At 38.9% G+C, this 27,942-nt stretch overlaps 1 protein-coding gene and 1 pseudogene across 4 annotated transcripts in view; one reads left to right on the forward strand and one right to left on the reverse strand.

Annotated features, from left to right (window-relative positions):
* Pde4b (phosphodiesterase 4B) overlaps positions 1-27,942 on the forward strand; it is a 467,475-nt gene that overhangs the window by 11,475 nt on the left and 428,058 nt on the right. The window lies entirely within an intron of this gene.
* LOC123460924 lies at positions 3-27,928 on the reverse strand (annotated as a pseudogene).

The raw sequence follows: 27,942 nt of genomic DNA on the forward strand, positions 1-27,942 counted from the left end.
AGGCACTCACATCCTATGTATTTTCTCATGGTCAACAAACTGATTTAAATGGTTCAAGTTATCCCACCATTTAAAGAGAAAAGTATCTACAATAATTTTAAACCATGGAGTTAACTTAATTTCACCATTGGCTGCTTTTTTCATAATTTCTTTCAGTTCTTCCTTTGACACATAGCAATAGATTTTGATCTCATTGGGATCTGGATTCAAGGTTACATTCTTCCTCAAAAATAAAATATAATCAATTTCATGTTCACCCCAGATGCCATCTGATTGTGCCTTATAGTAAATTCGCATTAAGTACTTCATTTCATGTGGATGAACCTCTTCCAAGAGTGTTCCCAGTTCAGCTTTTAAATGCCTCTGTGCTGCTCCTCTTACACCAATGGCATTGTTTTCTTCAAGCTCGCCTGGATTACTTAATGGATGACTACAGCAACTGTTGGTAAAACAACCTGGAAAGGTAATTTTAGCATCTGATCTCTGCTGTAGCAAAAGCCTATTTTCAGTGTTAAATAAAAAGACGCTAAAAGCTCGATGTAATAATCCTTTGTCAATGTTTTCATTTAGATGACAATTCTTCTTGGTGTCAGTCCTAATTTTATTGTCATTTTCATCAATAAGTATACACATCTCTGCCATAAGTTGAACTTGTTGCTCATCAAGATGGTTGGTATTTCAGGCATTGTGACAAAATGTCTGATCTTTCCTACAATACCGCACGTCCGGTGAGAGTTGCAGGCCTTATTTTTTTTCTTGATATAATCTTGAAATAAGAGGAAAGTGGGGGAGGGGCAGGCTTCCATGGTTTATTGTCCATAATTATGGAAGTTGTCAATTAAAAAAAGTTTAAAAGTATTTTCCAGGAATATCTTGCTTACAAAGTGGAGATTTTTTAGTAAAATTAAAAATATTTTCTCATTAGTATAACTTTAACTTATAATACTCTGTTTTTTTTTTGTTGTTTTTTTTTTTTTGTTTTCTGAGGCAGTGTCTCACTCTAGCTCAGGCTGACCTGGAATTCACTCTGTAGTCTCAGTGTGGCCTTGAATTCACAGTGATTCTCCTACCTCTGCCTCTGAAGTGCTGGAATTAGAGGTGTGCACCACCACACCCAGCTCTGTATTTAAAATTATTTATCATGGAGAGAGATTAAGCATAATAAGTTATTACATAACATCATCATAACAAATCATTAAATTCTATATTTATGGTGTTATACAGGTATCATTGCCTAGCGATGAGCTCTGCAGCTCAGTATATGCTCTATGAACAATATAGGATATCTCTAGTCAGTATTTATTTAGTTCACTGAGTTAGATGGCTGAAACTTCATATGTGACAGTTAGTAGTATGAAAGGATTCATCCAACAATCCATATGATATAAAAGATGCTAAAACACTTAGAGGGAATTTTTAAAACTTGCCAACTCACTGTTTTCCATCTCTGGGCATCTGACTCACATCAATGAGGTAGCTGGGCATTGAGAACCATAGTGAGCATATGCTTTCATAGAGTTTACATAGCCACATAGCTTAGGTCTAAGTCTTGTATATGTTTCTAAAAATTTGCAGATTTGGAGTTTTAAAGACTTTCAGATTTATTTTTCAGAAAGTTGCCAAATTGTATCAGTGTTAAAACTGTTAACATGTTTGCCATACTGATTTGACATAGTGTACTTTCCTGAATTCTGTTTACCCTCACCATGCCAGACTTGTCTTCAGAAGTCCTTAGAGTGCCTCATAATCCACCAACAGGTGTGATTGGCAGCAGGAGTTTGGTTTTGGTGAGTGTTTGTATGATGCTTTGCAGTTTGAATAACACCCTGAACAAAATATACCATATAAAATGTGAGCTCATTTAACATAAGGGTATTTGTTTCTGTTTTGCTACTCAGTTCTGCATAGAAGCCAATTCTGGCTGCCCTGGTCTATGCATTTCTTGAGCACCATGAACATGAGCACATGGAGACATAAGAAAATGGAAATTGACACAATTGGGAAAATTACTTTATAAGTATCATTTGTTTCTGTTCCATCTGAGAGGACAGATCTGAATAATTATTTGCCTTTTTCTTCTATCTCAGTCCTTCCCTATGCTCTGAAGTCATGTCTATCTCAGATGTTACTTTCAGACAGCCTGTAAATTTCAGACAGTCCAGAAATTGACATACAATGACCTTTTGTTCTGAAGCCCTGGATAAAAGGTGTAGAGAAGTGTTTCCATGGTATATGGACAGTTTGCCGCATATGCTTCAATGTTAAGCATGGTCTTGGGAGAATAGCAGCCTTTCTATAGGACAGTACATTCTCTACTCATTTTCCGCCACCAGAAAAAAAAAAAATGTCACCACAAGAAAGGCATGGTTTGTTACTACAGTATATCCATGGAACAGAGTGGCATGTGTTACACACACACACACACACGCACACACACACACACACAATTTGAATAGTTGCTTAAATCACTTAAGTAACATTCAGATCTGGGACTGGAATGCTGGCCAGCTTCACACTGAGACTAGTAAATCTGCCTGTTTCTTCTTCCTTCTTTCATTTTAACTGTGAGCTTGTTTTATCCTTCTTTCTTTTCTTGAATTAGGGAGCATCTTAACTGTGTATGTCACTCAAAACTGATTCATACTTAGTTTCTTTGGGGAAAGGCTATTGATTTTATTTTGAACTTCATATGCCAAAAAATATTTTTGATATTACAAATGCCATCTGGTTCAACAATATATAGAATTAGATGCTAGTTTTGGGGGCAGGGATTGTGTTTAACTAACTTCTGCATTTCTCAGGCCTGACAGAGTACAGGGAATAAGAAAGCTCTTGATTTTAAAATGAAATCTGTTAGCATCATAATTCAGAAAACGTATAACCGTAAGTATGGGCATGACATTCAGAAGTCATGCAAATGCCTGTAGGACCCAGACTGATAGATTCCACCATTTTCTTCAGTCATTTATTCAAATCTGGGCTATTTCAAGCTGTCAGCATCTTCTTCTGACAGTTCACCTGAAGTCATATCCTATAAAGGACAGGATGAGCCCTGGGAGAGCAGGTATGATTGCTACCATTTCATTCTCACTACTGGAGCACACACCAGGGTTAGAAAAATCTCAACTTAGCACATGTTAATGGGCACTGTTTTTGGTTTCTTGGGGATATAATTCTGTTTTAATCAATAAACAAAAGGTGAAGATTTAACCAATAGCTCCATCCACCATTCTCCTCCTTTTCAGGCAAAATCTTTCTTTACTCCAAGTTCTCAAAACTCCTTTATTTTAAAATATACTCATACAACCTTGCAAGCATGCAACCCCCACACACATACACAGCTCAGCACTGATATTACAGCCCTATTTAATGGGTAGATGCAGGAAGAAGTGTACATTATATTGCTTCAGTTTCTGAGGATCTCCTCTTATGTCTTTCCAGTAACAAAATATGTCTAGGAAATGTTTATGATGAGAGAAAGTGAGTTGGAAATAAAAATGTTTTTGCTACCTTTCTTTCTATTACTATAAATGTTATATATACATATCTCTCTGTGTGTATATGTGTATTATTTTCTCTAGGAGGTAAGTACTGCAGTGTTTGCTGTCTCACAGGTTGTACCTAAAATCAGTTTCATAGGAAACACCATGTCAGTTTTCAAAATGATTATAAATTTATACTACTATAAATGTTTCAGTTTCTCTGTGTACTCTCTGAAGCTTAATATTGTCAAACTGCTTAATTTTTGGGAATCTAGTTAGTATATATTGAGGCTTAATTTGTGCTTACATGATTACTAACAAAGCTCGTCATTTTTTTTTTTTTTTTTGTTTGTTTTTTCGAGGTAGGGTCTCGCTCTGGTCCAGGCTGACCTGGAATTAACTCTGTAGTTCCAGGGTGGCCTTGAACTCATGGCGATCCTCCTACCTCTGCCTCCTGAGTGCTGGGATTAAAGGCGTGCGCCACCATGCCTAGCTTATGCTCATCAATTTTTAAATGTTTATTCATTATTTATTTACTTTTCTGTGACAAGCCTATTTATATGTTTTGTTAACATTTCCTTTGTTTTCTTTAGTGATTCTCAGGCCTTTTATGCATATACTTGAGTACTAACATTTTCTTGGTTGTATGTACTGCACATATCCTGTTCTGGGCTGACTTCTTTTTTTCTCTGTAGTGTTTCTTGAAAAATAAAATCTTAATTTTAATGTACCTGTCTCTTCTCAGTCTTTTGTTTGCTCAGTGCTTTGTGTTTTAGAAACTCTTTTCAAACTCAAGTTCAGAAGACACTTTTCTATATTTTCTCTTCATGCTTTAAAAATTTAAAGTTTCACCACTCATTGACTTGTCCTTCTCCTAATCATTTGCCATGTCTGTCACATACAAGTATCCCATGTATATATCAGTCTGTTTCTGGGTTCCACTCTGCTTGATTGGTCTGAGTATCTGCTTCTGCACTTCATTAATAATTTATAATCAATTCCCTGACTCTAGTGTTCTTCAGATGTAAGTTCTTCTTGTTCTTCTGTTTACTACCCCCAAATTGTTAAATCATTAATTAAATTTTGTGAAAACCTATGAGGATTTGGTTGTAATTACATTGAATCTGTAATGCCATCATGGAGAGTCAGCATTTTATGATTTTCAGTCTTTCTTTTCATTAACGTGCTGTATTTCTTCATTTATTTAGGTCATACATATTATACATCTTTGTTAATAGTAGGCAGTTTTACTCTTACTATTAAAAGTAGTATCTTTCTCAATCATTTTGATAATGAAAATAAAATTAACTTTTTATTTTGAATGTATATCTTATTAATTATTTATAAAAATATGTGAAAAGATTTTTTTTGTATTTCACATTCAAAATAAAATGGATCTTTTTCTGTAAATATTAACACGTTTTTTTCTAGCCTTCTTTAATTTTTTTGTTGTGATTGTAGTGGCTGTTTAGTACAGTGTTGAGTGAAAGTGGCATTTCCATTGTAAAGAAAATTGCCATCAATAGTTAGAATTATAACTACGGTAGGCTTCCTGAAGATGCCTTTTATCTGACTATGGACACTTCTTTGCCATCAGTGTTGGGTTCCTCAAAGGCCTGAGAACTGGGGTTGAATTTAATTCCTTTCTTTCTCTAGATTGTCTTCCTGACCTTTTGTGCTGTAGATTTCCATTCACTTCTGTGTTGGCTTTCAAAGTTCTCTTTCACTTTGCTCAACATATAGTTCTCCTTTGTTTCCCCAGTGTTTGCCTTTGGCAGAGTCATGAACTAGTTACAGTAATAACTAGAGCTCTACTTACAATAACACTACTATCTTTAACTCTATTGTATTTTTATATGTCATACTTCCTTGTTAGGATGTCTGTTTCCATTTAATTACTTTCAACGTTTTCATGTCCTTATGGTTCAGGTGTGTCTCTTATGCATAGTTTATATCTATTCATCTCTCATTAATCCCCTTGCTTTTCAGCCTCAGTTGTATCTGCAGTTATGTTCCTAGCTTCATTTCTGACATTTTCTTGTGCTCTCTTCTTACTCCATCATGTCAAGAGTTTCTCTGCTTCTTAGTCTTTTCAAAGCAACTCTTGTCTTGTTGTTGTGATTTGATTCATCAGTCTCCATCTTTGTCTTTGGAATTTCCATTCTAATTTGTTTATGTTAAGTTTGATCCTTTTATAACTTTATATTAGATAATGTGGCTCATGCATTTCCATCTTTTTCTTTTGTATTTCAACTGTCCCTCAAAGTTATTTCCCCCCCCTGTGTTTGATAAGCATTTTGTTTCATGTACTTTCTTTTACTGTGTAACATTACATACTTTTGTGTGTGTGTATGTATTTATTATGTTTAAATTTCTCTCTGCTATTTTTTTCTCTTGATCCATAAGTAGTTGATATTTTTATTGTATGATAGGTATATGGAAATCTCAAATTCAGATTGTAATGATATCTATAATTTCATCAGTGTTTATTAGTAAAAATTTGAAATCTTACTGGAATATAATTTTAGAATTATTGTATATTCTGTATACGTTGCAATGTCATCACTATATGTATAGTAGCTCCATATTATATTATAATGTTATTATCTGTAACCCTGTTATATTTTCATAAGTCAAATTTCTTTGTTAGGATCCCCTTTTCCATGTAGTTACTTTGAAAATTATCATGTCCTTATGGTTCAAGTATCTCTCTCTCTCTAGGTTTTTGTTTGTTTGTTGTTTGGTTTTGTTTTCTTGAGGTAGGGTCTCACTCTAGCCATGCTGACCTAGAATTCACTATGGAGTCTCAGGGTGGCCTTGAGCTCATGACAATTCTCCTACCTCTGCCTCCCAAGTGCTGGGATTAAAGGCATGCACCACCACTTCTGGCTTTTTTTTTTTTTTTTTTTGAGGTCAGGTCTTGCTGTAGCCCAGGCTGACCTGGAATTCACTTTGTAGTCTAAGTGGGCCTCATACTCACAGTGATCCTTCTACCTCTGCTTCCCAAGTGCTGGGATTAAAGGAATGTGCCACCATGCCTTGCCAGGTAGCATTTATACATAGTGTATATCTCAGCTGTGTTGTTTTATAATCTGTCTTAGAAACAATCCTAATATATTCACTTGTCTCTTTGGCCTTGCTTCCAGCATCTCGCCTTTGTTCTATGCCCATTTTATTTTCTTCTGCTTGTTCCCATCTTTTGATTTTTTTGATCAATTAAATGATTTTACCCAATTTTACTATCTGCCTTCCACTATTCTCTGGTTGTTACTTTTCACTAACTGCCCTCTGAAAAAGCTTCAAATCTGAAAACATTTTCTTATTCACCTTCTATTTTAGCTTTGTCTTTCCAAAACAAATAATGACCACTTTCTGCTTGTTTAATTAGTTTTTGCAGTTATTTCAAATAAAGTTTGAACATTTCATTGCTTCTTCTTTGCTGTTTCTCATTTTTGCCAGCTTAGATCTGTTACTAGGATCATCTTTGTCCCTTGAAATACCCATTCCAACTTTTCTCTAGTGAATGTTGATGGTGGTCAACTCTTTACCTGCAAATCTGTTGCATACTTTTCCTGGGAGAACTTGTCCTAAATCAGTCTTTTTTTAAAAAAAACAAGCAAACAACAAAAACCTATTAGAAGGCTCCTTTCTGCCTATAGAGTAGTACTGTCAATATATACAGCATGCATGGATTTTAATCCTGGAAGCCATTTAGAAATAAACTGGCATGATATCATTCTAAAATGAAAACTCTAGAGTTTAAGTAACTATAAAAGGTCACCAGCATGCTCTGATATTTCATCTCTTCAAACAAAACAGATGAAATCTGATCTTTAAAGCTTTGTAAAATCTAACATAAGTTATTGGCAGGCCTACAACTCAAAGGCCAACATACCACCATTAGTCCTATGTTCTCTCCTGGTTTCTTTACTTTAGTGTTTTCTTCCAGCTTATTTTTTCATGTTTTATTTATTTATTTATTTACTTTTGTTTGTTTTTAATTAATTAATTTATTTATTTATTTGAGAGTGACAGAGAAAGAGAGAGAGAGAGAGAGAGAGAGAGAGAGAAAGAAAGAAAGAAAGAAAGAAAGAAAGAGGCAGATAGATAGAGAGAGAATGGGCATACCAGGGCCTCCATCCACTGCAAACAAACTCCAGACACGTCACCCACTTGTACATCTGGCTAATGTGGGTCCTGGGAAGTCGAGCCTTGAACCTGGGTCCTTAGGCTTCACAGGCAAGTGCTTAACTGCTAAGCCATCTCTCCATCCTATGTTTTATTTTTATTAAGATCTTTAATATATGAACATATTGCACAATGGTCACATTCCCATAAAGTTATCCTATTATGTCCCCTGTTCTCTGCCCCTATTCCCCTGAGGGCCCTCCTCAGTAGGGGTATTGGTATTCACTATGGGGTCATGAGTGCACCAGTAAGCCTCTGTGAGGGGGCCACACCTCTCAGTACTCCTTCCTACGCTATGACTGACATGTTTTCACACCCTCTTATGCCATGATCCCTGAGCCTCGGAGGGCATGTTAGACTGCTTTAGTGTTGAGCTTTCTGATTTTCTGCCAAGATAAGTTTTAAATCTTCTCAATATCTACCATCATCTCCCAGGAGAAGGTTCTCTGGCTGGCCATGAGAGTACCACTTCCTCTCTAATGTTTTTTGGGCCTTGGCAGGTGAAATAGAGATGATTCATCTCCTGCTAGGTACTCAGATTTCTCTTCTTATCATTCTTATGGGTCTTGGATCTTCCTGATGCTTACTGACATCTGTGAAAAGCAGGTTCCCTCCAGGGTCTATGATGTTCCAAGTCATAGACTTCTGAGTTGGTTCTAAGTACTCAGCATGAATTTCCTCCCCCTGAGTGAACCTCATACCCACTCAGAAAGCAGTTGATTACTTCCATAATCTATGTGCCAGTAGTGCCTGGCTGGTTGATTTTGTACTTGCAGGATACCTTGCTTGTTTACTCTGTTGATGATTTATCCCCCAGCAGTTTGCATAATGCTTTTGGGCACTATGACAGCTGGCTTGCAGGGATCTGGCTTCTATCTCAGTTCCAGCATGATCTCCCAATGTCCTGTGGCCACATCCTAGGGTGTTTTCAGCAATAGTCTCACTATCTAGTTCTGGTGGATAACCAAGTGCTTTGAAAGTGACTTTATTTGAGAAGTATTATGAGCCTCCATGGTCAATAGCTCACTGTGGAGATTGATCCAATTCTGGCACTGGGATGTACCAGCAACAGTTTATGGTGTTAAGATAAAGCATTCTCCATTGTAGTAGGATTTTGTTTGTTTGTTTTTTGAGGTAGAGTTTCACTCTAGCCCAGGCTGACCTGGAATTCACTATGGAGTCTCAGGGTGGCCTCAAACTCATGGCAATCCTTCTATTCTGCCTCCTAAGTGTTGGGATTAAAGGTGTGCGCCACCATGCCTGGCCTAGTAGGATCTTTTTAAATTATCAGATATTTTTGAGCTCTGGCCATAAAAAAAAAAATGGGCATGGGGAGAAAAAAGCCATATAAAAGTTTTGCTTTTTTTCCCCATTTTATATTCTATTGACAGTCTCTACATATATACAATATCCTGCTCATAATCCCCTCCTTTCTTTCCTCCCCACTTTCCTATGTACTTTTACAGAACCCTTTCTTATTTCCAACTAGTCCCTCTTCTATTTTGATATTATTGAATTTTTTGCCTTGCATCTGTCCCCTGTACTATATGAACTGTTTTCTTCATTGACAAACGATAGAACTGTATCCAAAAGTGAACATAAAGAACATAATGGGAGAGAGGGATGGAGTCTGGGGTAGAGAAATTGGTGTTAGGAATGGGATAGGATTCAACAATAACAAATTATATTTGACACTGTAATAATGAATGATAAATCTCCATGTGCCAACTAAAAATCTCTGTATGCCAACAATAATAAACAACCAACTAAATAAAATTATTAAAAGCAGGGCCTATATGCATTAGAAAACTTCTGTTTAAAAGATTAAATAGAGGACTTCTGGGTAAAATGGTGGCATAGGAGCCATACCAAATCAGCCTAGGGAAGGACTGAAGCAAAACCACAGCAAATTATATTCTTCTGAAAAGTAAAGGAGTATAGGTTATTCTTAGACACAGTGGAGAAATCAGAGAGACCAAGATCTACCAGAAAGGAGGAAAATGGCCAGAATCCCACTGAGGTGCTTGTGGCCTGCCAATTTGCAGGATCTGCAGACCCACCCGGCACCACCCACCGGGTGCAACAAGCAGCTGCAGCAGCAGACACCAAGCAAGGAAAATTTTCAACTTCATCAGCCTTCTTGCAAAGCTAAGAAATCTGAAGATCAACTAAGGAACTACTGAAAGGGACACAGGTGGAACTGCGAGAGCAACTCCAGAAGTCTTCACTCTCCCATCCCCCACCATCAGAACCGCGAACCTCCAGCATTCAGGCCCCAGTGGCAGCACAGCCAGCAAATCAGAGCTCCAGCTACACAGCACAACATGGAGGGTACGTACATAGGCATGCACTGGAAGAGCTAATCTCTCTTTCCATGTTAAGGCAGGTTGTGGGTTATATATTCTTGGTTGGCTTTACCATTTTCAAATAGGCTGTATTTGGGGGATGAATATTGTTGCCTTTTATTCTTTTAGATTTATAGGGCCTTTGTCATTATGGGGGTCAGGGTATGATCCAGATCCAGGATACCAGAAACCTAATTCAGAACAGAAATTTCTACCTCCCAGCTAACAAGATTAAGGGCATAGAACAACACACACCCTTAGGGATTTGGGTTTTATAAGACTACCTGTTTGTTTTAATCCCCACAATTGCATACTTTGTGTTGGCTTTTATTGAATGTATATATTGCTCAGTTGAAGTTTAGAATTTTCCAGTAAATTGTTCCACCCAGTCCACTATAATACTTGCTAAACAAGCAAATTCAACACCCAGGATTACTTCTGTGGCTGGATTGGGGTACAAGAGCTACAGTTGACACCTTAAACTCATATCCTGAAAGTATCTAAGAACACTGAACATAAGTAGAAAACCCAAGATTCAAATCAATTCAGGATGCAAAAGTCACTACATTGTAATAGAAGAAACACAAAGAATCAAGACAATACAGTCCCACAAAATTTATAAATCCATCAGACTGTCTTAGATGAAATGCCCAACAATGATTTAGAAAAAAAATGATTGTAAGTATACTCAAAGAAATCAAAGAAGAAATGAAAGGAATCATAGAAGAAAATAAAAGAATTACATAAGAAAACAAACTCCTGAAAGAGAACACAGGAAACCAGCTTAATGAAATAAGGAGGCCATTAAAAGAAATGAGTAAGGAAACAGAAATACTGAACAAAAACCAGGCTGAAATCCTAGTTCTAAAGAACACAGTCAGGAACTGGGTGTGGTGGTGCATGCCTTTAATGCCAACACTTGGGAGGCAGAGGTAGGAGGATCGCCTAGAGTTTGAGGCCACCCTGAGACTATAAAGTGAATTCCAGGTCAGTCTGGGTTAGAGGGAGACCCTACCTAGAAAAACCAAAACAACAAAAACAAAAAGCAGAAACGAAAAGAACACAGTCAGTGAAATAAAATACTTTATGGAAAGTTTCACCAGTAGAATGGATTAAGGAGAGAACAGAATATCTAAACAAGAAGACTAGGTGGCAGACCTAATTAATTCAGTCCAACAAAGAGAAAGACAAACTAAGAGGAAGGTATGAATGTGAATTTCAAGATATCCAGGACACTATGAAAAGATCAAACATAAGAATTCAGGGTATAATATGAGAAGAATTTCAGTTCAGGGGCTTAGTAAGTGTTTTCAACAAAATCATTGAAGAAAAATTTCCCCAAATTGGGAAAGAAATGTCAATGAAGATATAAGAAGCTTCTAGAACACCAAACAGACAAAACCTGGAAAGAACCTCTCCTCACCATGTTATAATTAAACTATTAAACACACAAACCAAAGAAAATATATTGAAAGGAGTTAGAGAAAAAAAGTAAGTGACCTACAAAGGCAAGACCATCAGAATAACTGCAGATTACTAAACACAAACGTAAAAGCCAGAAGGGTTTGGAATGATGTATTCCAAGCTCTGAAAGGTAACAACTGTCAACTACGATTACTTTATCCTGCAAAGCTACCAATCAAAATTGAAGGAAAAATAAAGACATTCCACAACAAAAACAGGCTAAAGGAATTAATGACAACTAAACCAGCTCTACAGAAAATACTTGAAGGAATTCTTCAACTGAAGCGAAAGCCAAACACTCACAGGAGAAAATAGGAAAAAATAAACCACACTCAAATAACAGTTAAAACAAGTGAGTAAAGGGAAAACAGGAAACACTACAAAATAAGAAGAATGGCGAGAATAAATGCATGCCTTTCAATAATATCTCTTAATATCAATGGCCTCAATGCACCAACCAAAAGACACAGGCTTTCAGACTGGACTAAAAGGCTTGATCCTGCTGTTTGTTGCCTCCAGGAAACTCATTTCTCAGTAAAAGATAGTGTCTTAAGGTGAACGGATAGAAAATAGTATTTCGAGCAAATTGGCCTAGGAAACAAGCAGGGGTTGCTATCCTAATATCTGACAAGATAGACTTCAAATCAACATTAATGAGGAAAGATTAAGAAAGTGACTTTATACTGATTAAAAGTACACTCCAACAGGAGGACATTATAATTCTAAACATATAAGCAACTAACGTGGGGGTTCCCAATTTCATCAAGCAAACACTTATTAGAATTACGTTCATGGATAACACCAAACACAATTGTAGTGGGTAAGTTCCATACCACACTCTCATCATGATAGGTCATCCCAGAAAAACAAAACAAAACAAAACAAAACAAAACAAAACAAAACAAAACAAAACAAAACAGAGAGATACCTGAATTAAATGATGTCATGGAACAAATGGACCTAACAGAACATCCTATCCAAACACTGCAGCACATGGAACTTTCTCTAAAACAGAACATATATTAGGACATGAAGGAAATCTTAACAAATACAGGAAAATTGAAATAATCCTTTCTACTCTTTCTGTTCACAATGGGATTAAACTACAATACAACAACAAGAAAAGGGGCATACAGAAATTTATGGAGACTAAACAGTACACCAATGATGAATGGGTCATTGAAGAAATAAGAAGGAAATCAGGGCAATGAATTCATAGAATCAAATGATGATGAGAATACAACATACCAAAACCTTTGGGTCACAATGGAAGCAGTCCTGAGAGGGAAATTTATAGCTCTAAGTGGCCATGTTAACAAATTGGAGAGTGCACAAGTAAATAATTTAGTGCTTCACCTTAAGGACTTGGAAAAAGAATTACAAGGCAAGCAAAAAAAAAAAAAATCAGTAGATGGGAAGAAATAATAAAGATTAATGCATAAATGAGTCAAATAGAAACCAAAAATCAATCCAAAGAATCAATGAAACAAAGAGCTGATTCTTTAAAAGGATAGACAAGATGGATAAACCTTTAGCAAATCTGATCAGAAGAAAGAAAGAAGAGACAAATATTAATAAAATTAGAGATGAAAGGCACGACCTTAACAGATACTAAAGAAATTCAGAAAATTATAAGGACATACTTTAGGAATATATATGCCTCTAAATTTGAACATCTGAAAGAAGTAGATTTCCTTGACTCATATAACCTACAAAAATTAAATCAAGATGAGATAAACCACTTAAATAGACCTATAACAAGTAGGGAGATCCAAGGAGGTATAAAAAGTCTCCCAACTAAAAAATGTCCAGGCCCAGATGTATTCACTGGTGAATTTTACCAGACCTTCATGGAAGAGCTAACACTACTGCTTCTCAAACTTTTCCATAAAATAGAAAAGGAAGGAATTCTACCAAGCTCCTTCTACAAAGCCAGCATCACCCTGATACCTAAGCCAGACAATGACAGAACAAAAAAAAAAAAAAAAAAAGAAAATCACAGACCAATGTCTCTCATGAACATAGATGCAAAACTTCTCAACAAAACATTGGAAAACAGAATCAAAGTTTATATCAGAAAGATTATTCACCCCAACCAAATAGGCTTTATCTCAGAGATGCAGGGATGGATCATCATATGGAAATTGATAACTGTAATATACTATATAAATGGACTGAAGGACAAAAATCACATGTTCATCTCCATAGATACAGAAAAGGCATTCAACAAAATTCAATATCCCTTTATGGTAAAAGTCCTATAGAAAATGGGAATAGAAGGAATATGTCTCAACATAATAAAAACTACTTAAGACAAACTTATAGCCAATATAATACTAAATGGGGGAAACCTTGAAGCTTTTCCACTAAAATCAGGAACAAGACAGAAGTGTTCACTGTTCCCAATTTTATTTAATATAGTACTGGAAGTCTTAGCTATAGCAATAAGGCAAGAGACACTCACAAAAGGGATAAAAATGGGAAAGGAAGAGATTAAAATATTATTATTTGCAGTTGATATGATTCTATACATAAAGGACCCTAAAGATGCTACCAGTAAACTGTTAGAGCTGATACACAGTTTTAGCTATGTGGCAGGATACAGAATAAACACACAGAAATGAGTAACTTTCCTATATACTAAGAACAGATGTGCAGAGCATGAAATCAGAGAATCTCTCCCATTCACAATTGCCTCAAAAAATACTTGGGCTGGAGAGATGGCTTAGTGGTTAAGGCATTTGCCTGAAAAGCCAGAGGATCCTGGTTTGACTCTCCAGGACCCATGTAAGCCAGATGCACAAGGGGGCACATACATCTGGATTTCGTTTACAATGGCTGGAGGCCCTGGCATGCCCATTCTCCCTCTCTCTCCCTCTGCTTCTTTCTCCCTCTCAAATAAATAAATAAATATTTTAAAATTAAAGGATCTCTACAATGAAAATTTGAAAACATTCAAGTGAGAAATTGCAGAAGACACTAGGAAATGGAAAGACATTCCATGTTATTAAATTAGAAGAATAAATATTGTCAATATGTCCATCTCATTCTTCACAGAAATAGAAAAAGACAACCATAAAATTTGTTTGGAAGCACAAAAATCTTCAAATCGCCAAAACAATTTTGGGCAACAAAAATGAGGCTGGTGGTATTACCATACTCAATTTTAAGCTATATTAAAAAAACACAGAAACAAAAACAGCATGGCACTGGCACAAAGGAAGGAACATATATCAATGGCACAGAATAGAGGATCCAAATGTTGATCCAGGCAACTATGGCTATCTGATTTTTGACAAAAATGCCAAAAATGCTCATTGGAAAAAAGGCAGCCACTTCAACAAGAGGTGCTGGGAAAACTGTATGTCTGTATGTAGAAGGATGAAAACATATCACTGTCTCCATGCACAAGAATCAGATCCAAATGGACCACGGGCCTTGATATCAGACCTGAATTTCTGAAACTTCTAGAGGAAAAAGTAGGGGAAACCCTTCAACATTTTGGCATAGGCAATGATTTTCTCAATATAAGCCTAATTGCTCAGGAAATAAAACCACTAATTTACCACTGAGATCTCATGCAATTACAAAGCTTTTGTATAGCAAGGACACTATGAATAGAACACAGAACAACCTACAGATTGGGAGAAAATCTTTGCCAGCTATACACTGACAGAGGATTAATATCGGAAATATACAAAGAACTCAAAAAACAAAACAATAAGTAATCAAAGAACCCAATTCATAATGGGATATATAGAGAGTTCTCAAAAGAAGAAAGACAGATGGCATATAAACATCTAAAAAACTGTTCTACATCCTTAGCCATCAGGGAAATGGAAACTAAAAGTACTTTGAGATTCCATCTCACTCCTGTTAGAATGGCTACCATCAAGAAAACAAATGATGATAAATAATGAAGATGTTGTTGTGGTTTGATTCAGGTGTCCCCCATAAACCTAGTTGTTCTGACTGCTAAGTTCCCAGCTGATGGAGATTTGGGAATTAATGCCTCCTGGAGGGAGTGTATTGTTGGGGGATGGCTTATGGGTATTAAAGCCAGGTTTCCCTTGCCAGTGTTTGGCATACCCTCCTGTTGCTGTAGTCCACCTTATGTTGGCCAGGGGGTGATGTCCACCCTCTGCTCATGCCATTGTTTTCCCCTGCCATCGTGGATCTTCCCCTCGAGCCTGTAAGCCAAAATAAATCTCTTTTTCCCAGAAGCTGCTCTTGGTTGGGTGATTTCTACCAGCAATGCGAACCGGACTGCAACAGTAAAGTGGTACCAGGAGTGGGGTTTCTGCTAGACACCTGACTGTGTGGCTTTGGCCTTTTGAAGCTGATTTTCAAGAGGAATGTGGAAGGAGTTGAAACCTTGGCCTAAGAGATGCCTTGCAGTGCTGTAAGTACAGCTTGATGGTCTATCCTGGTCAGAGCTGAAAGACCTGAAGGCAGTAAGAACTATGGACTGTGAGGTTTGGCTTATGAGGGTGAGAAAGAGCTGTGCTTGGACTGGGCTAGCAGTTTGTGTGAGAAGCTTGCTCTTGTGCCCATGTCCTGAGAAGTTGTGCAGGGTTGCTTTGCGTAGAAATGAACTGGTGTGCAGAGGGATATGGCACAGAAAGAAAAATCTTTGGGTGAACTGTTACCCGTTCAGCTGCAACTGAGAGATTACAACCTTTGAGACTGGGCTAGCTGACCTGTGCTGGGGCAACAGAAAGAATGTCGACTCTTTTGAAGGGGCCTGAGTGCTCAAGGAGTGTCCTGTTCTTCAAAGTCTGCTTTATTCCCCCCTGGATTAACAAATTGACACCCTACCTGGTATCATGGAGTATAAGAAATGCTAGAAAGAGGGTCATTGAGTTTGCAACATGGTCTTGTGTTTTGGAAATGGCCATGGGCAGTGTGAAGCGGGTTTGCTGGTTGCCTGCATAGAGACCCCATGGGGCCATGAGGATGAACCGTGGATTGCAGTGGAGACCCAGTGGAGATGCCGGGACCATGAGATGGCTGCCAAGGAGCTGCCAGCCCCGATGAAGTTTTCCAGGACTGTGAGTAGCCTAGCTGGAGGGGCAGAATTGGAATGCCAGAGACTTGTTGCTGGTTAGAATTATCGGACTTAAAGATTTGTCACTGGCTAGAGGTGCTGGACTTGAAGCTACAGAGTTTGGTGTTTGCCCTGGTTGTTTTAAATCTTGTATTGGTTGAATGTTTCTTTGCTATGCCCAATGCCATCTTTTGCAGTGTGAATATTTATTTTGTGCCATTATGGGTTTTTTGAGGTTATTTTTTTTGGTATTATGGCTCAGTTAAAAGATCTTGGACTATGGGGATGTATGAACATCATTGGGATTGATAAAAAACTATGCGGACTTTTAAAGTCAGACTGAATGCATTGTACTTTACATCATGCATGGATATCAGTTTATGGGGGCCAGGGGTGGAATGTTGTGGTTTGATTCAGGTGTCCCCCATAAACCTAGTTGTTCTGACTGCTAAGTTCCCAGCTGATGGAGATTTGGGAATTAACACCTCCTGGAGGGAGTGTATTGTTGGGGGATGGCTTATGGGTATTAAAGCCAGGTTTCCCTTGCCAGCATTTGGCATACCCTCCTGTTGCTGTAGTCCACCTTATGTTGGTCAGGGGGTGATGTCCACCCTCTGCTCATGCCATCGTTTTCCCCTGCCATCGTGGATCTTCCCCTCGAGCCTGTAAGCCAAAATAAATCTCTTTTTCCCAGAAGCTGCTCTTGGTTGGGTGATTTCTACCAGCATTGCGAACCGGACTGCAACAGATGTGGAAAATGGGGAACCCTTATATACTTTTAGTGGGAATGTAGTCTCACACAGTCATTGTGGAAATCACTGGAGAGGTCCTCGAGACAGCGAAAAATAGATTTATCAGCCAGGCATGGTGGCACACGCCTTTAATCCCAGCACTTGGGAGGCAGAGGTAGGAGGATCACCATGAGTTCAAGGCTGCCCTGAGACTACATAGTGAATTCCAGATCAGCCTGGGCTAGAGTGAAACCCTAACTCAAAAAAACAAAAAAAAAAAAAAGGAAAAAGAAAAAGAAAAATAGATTTATCATATGATCCAGCTATAGCACTTATAAACATATATCCTAATGACTCTTCTCACTTGCACAACCATGTTTATTGCTGTTCTATTCATAGTATCTAGGAAATGGAACCTGTCTATATATCACTCAACAGATGAATTGATAATGAAGATGTGGTATTTTTGCATATTAGAGTTCTATTCAGTAGTAATGAAAAATTAAATTATTAAATATGCAGATAAATGAATGGATCTGGAAAGGATTATACTAAGTGAGGTAACTCAGGTCAAGAAAGCCAAATGTGGCATGTTCTCTCTCATATGTGGATCCTAGCTACAAATGTTTAGACTTGTGTGTGAGCTGGAACCAAAAATTGGTAGTAGAGGCCAGTAAACTAGAAAAAGGCTATAAGGGAGGGAGGAGAGGGAAGGACTTAAGGGTATTATATTGAAAGTATGCAAGTAGAATAACATATTACAGGGATCAGGGATGGCCTAAACAAGTCCAGGGAAGAGATTGAGTAAAAGAAGGGCAGGAGGGAGGGTCAGTCAAAATCCAAGATATTCTGAATAAGGTATATGAAAAGCTACCTTTTTGGATAATGGCACATCCAGAAGCCATAGATTGCTAGTAGAAAATTTTTAGTGCCATGGTGGGATACCTTCCAGTTAGTTGTTGACCATAGAGATTTCTGTTGCCTCCAAAACATTACAGTCTATTGCCAAGGCCCTTGGTTTCCCATGAGTAACAGATGGTAAGACTCTATTGCTAAAGACCTCACATGCCTGGCTGTAAAGGTCACTGAGAAATCAAGCTGGGGCTGATCTGAAAACCTCCTCCCCATGTACCAGCAACTGTAAGCTGGAAGAAGCCTCACTGCATGCAGCCCTATGGGAGACAGAAGTCATCAGTGGTGAAAGTAATGGACACTGGAAACCTCAGTTTTGGCCAGCCAGGCCAAGTGACCGAATGGTTGCAATAGTGGCATATCTGCTTTAGGGGAAACCAACAGCTCTCTAATTGGATTGGAGACCCACTCTGTGGGAGGGATGCATGCCTGGTACTGAAAACCTAATGAAAAGCCTATGACAGTAGAGGTCATGGCCTTAGGAGAATAAAGCTTGCTCTTGTCTGGTTAAATGCATGTATTATGTTCATGAAACTGTCCAGTAAGCACTACCATTAATGTTCATATTCATATATTGAAGCTACTCTCACTTTTGGTTAGATAAGTTTCTCTTTTCAGATGGTGGTGACCACTAGGATTACCCAAAAGCAACATAGTGCTGAAAGGAAGTGACAGAGGAATTTCTAGTACTGAATCATCTCTATCACACCCACCAAGGCTCAGGGTCCATTGTAGAAGAGGTAGCACAATGGTTGTAAGAGCCAGAGGAAGGGTGCACCTCATTACAACAGAATCATCCAGATAGAAATTGGCCTTGATATCCATGACCTCACAGTACCTAACAATACCTTCACAGGACCTTCATAGTATGAGGAAAAGATGATGGCATCAAAATAAAAGAGAGACTAACAGAGAGAGGAGGAGATATGTTGGAAAGTGGAGTTATGAAGGGAAAGGTGGTGGAGGGGAGGGAATTATCATGATTTATTGTCTATAAGCATAGAAGTTGTTAAAAAATTAAATAGAAATACCACTCCAATTTCTCCATCATAGAAAAGTAAGAATTCATAACATTGAGGCAATGAATTCTAAGATCAAATTTTCCTGGGTTTATATCTCACCCTGTCATTAATCAACTAGCTTGGATGGGCTTGAGCACTGTGTCCTTATCTGACAATCTCAGACTTGAGACTGGTAGATGATTTTGCTGTAACTTATAGACATGGCACCTAGTGTGTAGTTGTGTTACTTTCCCTGGGTGGTCCTTCTACTTACCCAGATAGAGAGGGAGGAAAGTGATGGATCAGTGAAATTATTTCATCTAAATCTGCCTTGTTGAACTAATGAGTTTATTGGACTTGTTGACTTAAAGGCAGCTACATCATTAAAGGGCACCTTCTTATGGATGACATCTCATGAAAACTGCATCATTGAAGTTTTGTGTGAAACCTGCAGACAGTTATTCCTCCAAAGAGCACCTCCATTCAAGCAATTATATAATTCATATGTAATCTCAGGGAATGGCCTTTGTGAATCTTCTAAATTTTATTAGCTTCCAGGGTCTTAGGAGCCTCCATCCTCCTCCCTAGAGGGAATACTTAAATCTTTTCGACACAGCCACATAGCCATAGCATTTATTCAAAGGTCAACATGATTGTTTTTAGGAAAGGCACAACAGGATGGATCCATTGCATAATGTGAGTATCTAAATCAAACCACAACAAGGTCCATTTAAAAATCAATCTTCTGTATGCTCCTGCCACTCATTTCCACTATAGAATAGAGTTGGCCTACTATGTGTGTAGTTTGAAGAAACATCTTCTGAAAATAATCAAAATAATCACTAGGGAAAGGACAAGAGCATGTGTGAACATCCCTGGAGTGAAGTTCAGGACGACTATAAACCAGCCAGTACCACTTGTCCTCAGCAGGATAGAGATCCCTTTATCATCCTCTGGACCCATCTTAACAATCAGGGACAACATCTTCTCAATATGCTTGGGATAACCAGGCATGTAGTTTTATATGATTATGCCTTGCTCAGAGAAACTGTGGAAATACAAATTCACTTGAGTGAATTTGTCTTGTTATTTATTGTCTTCAGTTTCACACTCATGACACCTATTGGGCTGTGCTCAATCTCCATCAGTTACAATTGATGATGTCAAGAAGAGTACAGGACTAAACTTTACAAGTACAAACACTATTGAACCTGGGTCCTTAGGTTTTGCAGGCAAGTGCTGTAACCACTGTGCAATCTCTCTAGCCCCACGTTATTCTTAGAAACACGTCTCTTAACTAAACCTAGAGCTTGGGCTGGAGAGATGGCTTAACTGTTAAGGCATTTGCTTGCAAAGCCTAAGGATCCAGGCTTGATTCTCTAGGTCCCACATAAGCCAGATGCACGTGGTGGTGCATGCGTCTGGAGTTTTTTGCAGTAACTAGAGGCTCTGGTGTCCTCTCTCTCTCTCAAATATAAATAAATAAATAAATCTAGAGCTTGGCAATTGGGCTAAATTAGCCAGCTAGTGAGCCCCAGATCCTCAACCCAACCCATCTTAACAGATAAATTGTATATATAATGTTCTGTGACATATAACAGGTTATTTTGAACTAGCTATTTCCTCCCTCCCCCAAAAAGTTTGAAAAGGCAGGCCTGCCATTGATGCAATAGTCATGGATTGTTTGTCTAAATGTGGGAGAGTTGTATTTACCAAAGGCAGAAAACCTTTGTAATAGTTGGTATTATAGATGCATTTAATTTTTGGATATTATTTATGATTTTGGATATTATAATTGGAACTTATGTTTTAAAAATTAAGTTTGTAACTATGTATTACAAGAGTAACATAGAATATGCCTCTAGATAACCAATAGAAAATATTTCATTTGTTCTATTTTTCAACACTAGGGGACACCATTGTCACACGTTTTATGTTATAGGATTAACATGGCTGTAAATTGAATGGGTTTAAAAATACAGTGCAAAGTCTTCTTTTTTCTTTTAAATTGATCATTATTTCAGAATTGTACAAAAACAGACCCATGGCATTTGATACTGAAGCAACTTTGACTTGCATACACATTTTGTACACTACTCTCTGATGAGCATTCACACATGTTTTAGATTCCAAAACAATCGCCCAGTTCTAAGTATACAACTAGGTACTATTGTGTTTTCTATAGTGTTTGTGTATAATAATTTTTTGTAAACATAAATTTCTTTAAGTTGAGTATTATTACTTTTACTGTTAGGAAGTAGTTTCATTATAGAACTGCTTAACATCAAAGGTAAACTCCTCTGTGTAGGTGAGTTTCCTTTAAGATGTGATACATGTCTGCAAGTGAAGAAAAAAAAAAAATACTGAAGCCAGGTGTCCTGGCAGGTCTGTACAAGTTAATTCATTTGGAAATGTGAGGAGAGGTAGAAATTCAATATAAATTGTACTACTGCTAACAATAAGTACAGTTTTGTCCATTCATATCTTAGATCCTTTATTTATTTATTAATTTTTTTAACTAAAGTGATCTTGCAAAGGAAGTGTTATTATTCCAACTTTTATGGTTGAGGAAGTAGAAACTTGTCTTGTTCAACATTCCCCTTAGCTCACAAAGTCTGCAAGGGGTAGCGCTCACTCCAAGCCTAGGCTTCTTCATGTTGCCTGTCCACCATAATCTAGAGTTAGAATTCAGTGTTTCAACGAAAACATAATTTGGCTAATTATATGCAGATTTCATCTGTTACTATATCAGTTAGTATATTTGACTTGGTTTGGGCTCCCCTAAACACAATATAAAATGCTGAATAAGTCTAAATTTTATTATTTCATATATCACACTTAGTACTTTATTATGGGTTTGAGAGGAGAACTGTGGGGAAATTCTATAAGATGGAGGTGCCTTTAGAGTGGTGATTCCCAGTACCAGTGACATGGAGACTGAGAACGGGGTTTGCTCTTGTTTGTAGCAAGGGGCTTTACTTTGCACAAGCAAATCAAGGCCCAGTGATGGCTGTGGAAGCTCGAATTCCATCTCAGCATTGAGAGAGACTGAAATGACATGGCAGCACACACATGTCCATGATTACTCTGATTTAGGACCACAGGTTTTGAGATACAAGTAACTTTAGGAGTCAGACAGCTTTGAATTTCAGTTCCAGCTTTACTGTTTTATGGCTTTTAGCCTTGTACACATATTCCCTGAACCATCTGTGAAAGACAGGGAAGAGTGACATCAGTTTCTTTGACTTATTTACATATGCATGCACATATGCACACATTTTACACACACACACACACACACACACGTCTATCTCCTCCTTCCCTCCCTCCCTCCATTCTCTCTTTCTCTCTCTCAGTAACTAATGGCCATATTCTGTGTGCAGTCAAGGCACCAATCTAGTGCCTGAGCCCTATCCAATTCTAAGCTGTGCCACTTGAGGCCACTAGGTGTCACTAGAAAACTTGAAGTTTAGGTGTATTAAATAAACAAACAAAAAACCAACCGACCTATGTTTCACTTTCACTCACTATCTGTGGCTTTGTTAAAAGATAAACTGAAATTGTCTTCTGATCCAGACAGAGCCGCCTCACTATTGTTTACCTAATTAGATAAAGACACTAGGCATTTACTGAGTACCTACTTATACGAGGTGGAGAATCATCCCTTGTGAATGTGCCCACAAACATACACATACATGTGGGGGCCAGGGTATAACCTTAAGTGTTATCATCAACAATGGCATCCATATCCTTTGAGACAGGGTGTCTTCTTGGCCTAGAGATCACCAAGTAGGCTAGACTAGCTGGCCAATGAACCCCACGGATCCATCTCCATCTTCTTAGTTACAAGTTACAAGTGTGTACCACCATGCCGAGCATTTTTATGTTGGTATTGTGAATCAAGCTCAGGTTCTCATGTTTATGAAGCAAACACTTTACCAACTAAGCTATCTCCCCAACTCCAGCATCTCTTGTTCAAAAAAATGTTTGTTAATATTAACAGAAAATGCATTGTTACAGCCAGTAGAGATTGGATAATGAGAAAAAGGGACTAATGCTTTTCCTCTGGAATGGGTCCTTGCAGGGATGCCATGTGCAGAGCACAGTGGTCTAGGGAGTATAAAAAATGTGAAAGAGGCCGGGTGTGGTGGTGCACATCTTTAATCCCAGCACTTGGGAGGCAGAGGTAGGAGGATCACCATGAGATCGAGGCCACCCTGAGACTCCATAGTGAATTCCAGGTCAGCCTGGGCTACAGTGAGACCCTACGTCAGAAAACCAAAAAAAAAAAAAAAAACAAAAAAAAACGTGAAAGAGAAAAGCAAATCGGGCTTGATGTTAATAGACAAACACATTATTGAAGCATAGTGAGGGCCTATAATCTTCCCACAGGATGGAGGCTGAAAGCACTGAGCTAGGTTGTGGTTCAAGCTTATAAGGAGGATCCTGAGGAAAACATACTGGACCAAGTCCAGGGCCAAGGAAAGTAGATAAGGAACTGTAGCTATTTGTGCCCTTGCTCAGAATAAGCTTTTTCAGCAAGATTGTCTAGGAAGGAGACCCCCGGTGGTTTCTGGTTTTTTATCAAGGCCTTTTGAGTTAAGGGGAATTTATTAATCAGGGGACTTATCAGGCTTGTGTGGGGCTGAATGCCTCTAATGTTCCCAAGACCTCCTAGTTTTAGGTACATGCATTAACCCTTCAATTACTTCTGGTTTCAAGGAAAGTCATTACCCCTTCAGGGATAATGTTTGGTGACAGTATATGGAAAACTACAGCTGAAGGGTTTGAGAGTGGAAAGCTGCTTTCTAGAGAGAGTGGCTACAGAACTGTCTTTATAGGTAAAAACGAAGCCAAGATCTGGATGAGATAAGGAAAGAGCCACCAAAATGTCTCAGAACAGCAAGACAGAAGAGGAAATCAATGGCCTTGAAATGAGGAAGTATGCTTGACAGGTTTACAAAACAGCAGGGAGGCCAGGTTAAACCCTATTAATTTTTGAGTTTTCTATGTAATTCTTTGTCTTTGGAGAGATAACATCTATTATATTATAATTTTCTATGTCCTCTTAAATGCTTGTAATAAAAATAATTATAATGATTGTTAGCTATTGGGTATTTTCTATGTGCTATGTTAGTTCTTATAACCTTAACAAATAAACCTAATTACCTGCCATTATTCAAATAATCAAGTAATAGCTTTCCTGTGTAACATACACAGTAAGTTGGTTAGGCAGCACTTTATTTCTCTTCTCAGCGCAGACTGCAGGCCTTACTGGTGGGGTGAGAATGTATAATCATGTGGAGGAGTTGCAGAGTGCTAAGAAAGATGGCAAGCATGTGACTTCTGCTTTGAAGGAGTTTGAGTTCACGGAGGTAGCGGTTGAGGATGAAGATAGATACAAAATGTCCTTGCAGAAACAATGGCATGGGAGGTTGGATGATCATGGAATGCACACAGGAACCAGCAAGCAGTTAGTTGTGGCTGAGTCTGTAACATTCATTGTCATAGGTATGTCCCCTGACTGCTGTGCAGAGAGGTCTTCTGCTATACTGTAACACACCTCCAAGCCACACCCAAGTAGGCAGAGTTGGAACATTGACTCAAATGTAGCAGCGACATTTGACTGTTGTGGGGTGTCTCAAACAGTTGACTTGGCTGAATAAGATTCTCCCTCCCAAATCTGAAGCAAGTATGCTAGACTTGCTCTTCCATGCAGGGGTCTGGATCAGGAAGATTACCCCAAATATAATGACCAATAAATCATTTAAGGCTATCTGACAAACCAAAAGAGAAAAATGGGCCAACTAATATGAACTAGGGTGGAGCACAATGGGTTATCTGAACAAAGAAACTGAGATGACAGTTCCTTGGTTTTTGTCTCATAGTCAGTTTCCATATACTTAGGCCTCACATGCAGTTTTTTTTCCTGTCCTGGATCCCAGAGATATCTATATCCCAAAATTAGGGACCATGGAATTTCAGGACTCAAATTGCACATTTGGAAGAGTCAAAGTGAATGCTGTTACTAGTACCAAGACTAACCTGGAAGCATCCTGGGGACAGTGGATCTGTACAGATGTGGATTAGAAGGTGTTTAACAAGTGGCTATTCAGAAAACATCAATAGTAACTTGATAGGCTCCATGCTGTACTCTCATTTTGGTTATTACCCAGCAATTAGTATGACATTGCATGGTTTAAAAAGTTCCTTAAAACATAGCATCAGCTTCCTTAAGTTGTGACAGGTCGACTGCAGACTACCACTGGATGTATATTGCTCCCATGTCAGCACATGGTTTTTTACCACCCATGGTTTCTCCCCTCATATCACCCATGGTCTCACATTGGTTGTTTGGAGTACATGAGATCTTTGGGTGTCCCAGCTCCAGCTATGGGTCTCATACCTCTGAGGAGATCAGTTAGCGAAATCAAGAGCAGTTGGTTCCCCACCATGGCTGTGTGCCACTATTGCACTTGTGTGGGCATCACACCAGGTTATTTGTTGCTAATTAGGTTAGACCATGAGTTGCTTGGACAGATATTGGTCATTTCCCCCAGTCGCCCATGTAGCACTTTCTGGCACTAGACACACTGACTGTCTGGGGACTGACTCTCTCCTGGCTTCCAGCCATGCTGTTCCATTTTACGTGTCAGCTGTGTATGGAGTCTTCAGCAATAGGGTCTTACCACTGACCTTTGGTGGGTCATCCAGTACTCTGACAGAAGTCCGTCATTGTTTTAGGAAACCTTGCAGGTTTCTGTGATCACAAGCTCATTGTGGATGATAGCACCATGCTGGTAGCGGGGGTTACAGGTCAGTGCCCACTAAGAAAATGAGGAAAAACATGACTAATATACAATAGTTAGAGAGGAGGGGGGAGGGGGAGAAGGAGGGAAGATGTAGATAATTTAGTTTAGTCTTGATCCTACCCTCTCCAGTGTCTTGTGGTTCAGGTGTTTCCAGTAAGGGTCTAGTGAAGGTTCAGCCATTTGGTCTGCCTTTTAGGAAGTAGAATTTTATGGTACCATTGCCGTTTGGGTCCAGATTAGTGTTTCCCACCCCTTCGAAGCCCTCCCCTTCCTCCCCATTCATCCTAGTGTCTAGTCCACGAGGTGCTTGCTGGGTATGTATGGTATCTTGGGTAGATTCAGGTTAGATGCTGTAGATGAGTGAGACTATGTGTCAATTTTTTTTCTGTGATTGGGTAAGTTCACTGAGAATGATCTGTTCCAGGTCCAACCATTTTTCCTAAAATTTCTTAGTGTCATTTTTTCTTACTGCTGTATAGAATTCCATTGTGTAGATATACCACATCATAGTTATCCATTCTTCTAGTGATGGACAGCTGGGTTGATTCCAGCTTTTAGCTATTACGAATTGAGCCTCTACAAACATGGTTGAGCAAATCTCTCTGGCCTGTGGTTTGAAGGTTTTAGGGTAGATGCCCAGTAAGGGTATAACTGGGCCTGTTGGTATCTCTATAGTCAGCTTTTTCATGAGTCACCATATTGCTTTCCAAAGTGGTTGTACCATCCTACATTCCCACCAACAGTGAATGAGTGTTCCTGCTTCTCCACATCCTCGCCAGCATTTATTTTCATTTGATTTTTTGATGTTGGCTATCCTTATTGGGGTAAGGTGGAATCTCATAGTTGTTTCAATTTGCATTTCTCTGATGATTAGGGATAATGAACATTTTCTTAAGTGTGTGTTTGCCATTTGTATATCTTCCTCTGTTAATTGCCTGTTCAACTCTGTGCCCCATTTTGTGAGTGGGGTGTTTGTCTTCTTATTGTTTAGATTTTTGAGTTCTTTGTAGATTCTAGAGATTAGGCCTCTATCAGTTGGATAACCCGCAAATATTTTCTCCCATCCTGTGGGTATTCTACTGGCTTTGCTTATTATATGCTTGTCTGTAAAGAAACTGGTCAGCTTCATGTGATCCCATTGGTTGAGTGACTGTTTAAGAATGTGAGCCATAGGGTTTTTTTTTGTTCAGGAAGTCTTTTTCCATTCCTATACCATGGAAAGTATTTCCTAAATTTTCTTCCAGTAGTATTCGAGTTGCTGGTCTTATGTTGCAGTCTTTGATCCATTTGCATTTGAGTGTAGTGCATGGTGAAATGTGTGGATCAAGGTTTAGTTTCCTGCATGTGATTATCTAGTTTGTCCAGCACCATTTGTTGAAGATGCTATCTTTTTTCCAGCCTATATTGTTCGGGCCTTTGTCGAATATCAAGTAGCTCTAGCTCAATGAGACTCCAAGCAGCCTAGGGAAGTTGCCAAGCAGCCTGGGTTTTTGCTCTGTCTTGCAAAGCCACCTATCTACTGCCTGGCAGGAGCGCCAAAGTTGCCTGAATTGTCACCCAGGAATGCACCAAAGCTGCCTGCCTTGGAGCTTGGAAGGGGACTGAGGTAGCAAGCCCTGAAGCTGCTCCAACTCTGGTGGGAAGACTGGGACCTGCAGTCTGAGCTCTCCCACCACAGGGGAGTGGGGGCTGGGCGGCGACAGACAGGTAGGGGATGTCACCTGAGCTGGAGCTAGTGACTCAGTGTGGGCTTGTGTGGCCCTTGCTGTGGGACTGGGTCCAGTGCATGTGCAATGTAGTGCAGAGGCAGCTGCTGAGTGCACGGGATTGGGGCACAGCGGAGGCTGGCCAGAGGGCGCTCGATCAGAGTACAGCAGCTGGGGGTCTGGCGGCTGCCTGATCACAGCGGCAGTGGTCCCTGCAGGTGTGCAAACCGAGCACAGCATGGCGGGCTGGTGCG

This window comes from Jaculus jaculus, chromosome 5, assembly GCF_020740685.1.
Source record: "Jaculus jaculus isolate mJacJac1 chromosome 5, mJacJac1.mat.Y.cur, whole genome shotgun sequence".
In the NCBI taxonomy this organism is placed as follows: domain Eukaryota; kingdom Metazoa; phylum Chordata; class Mammalia; order Rodentia; family Dipodidae; genus Jaculus; species Jaculus jaculus.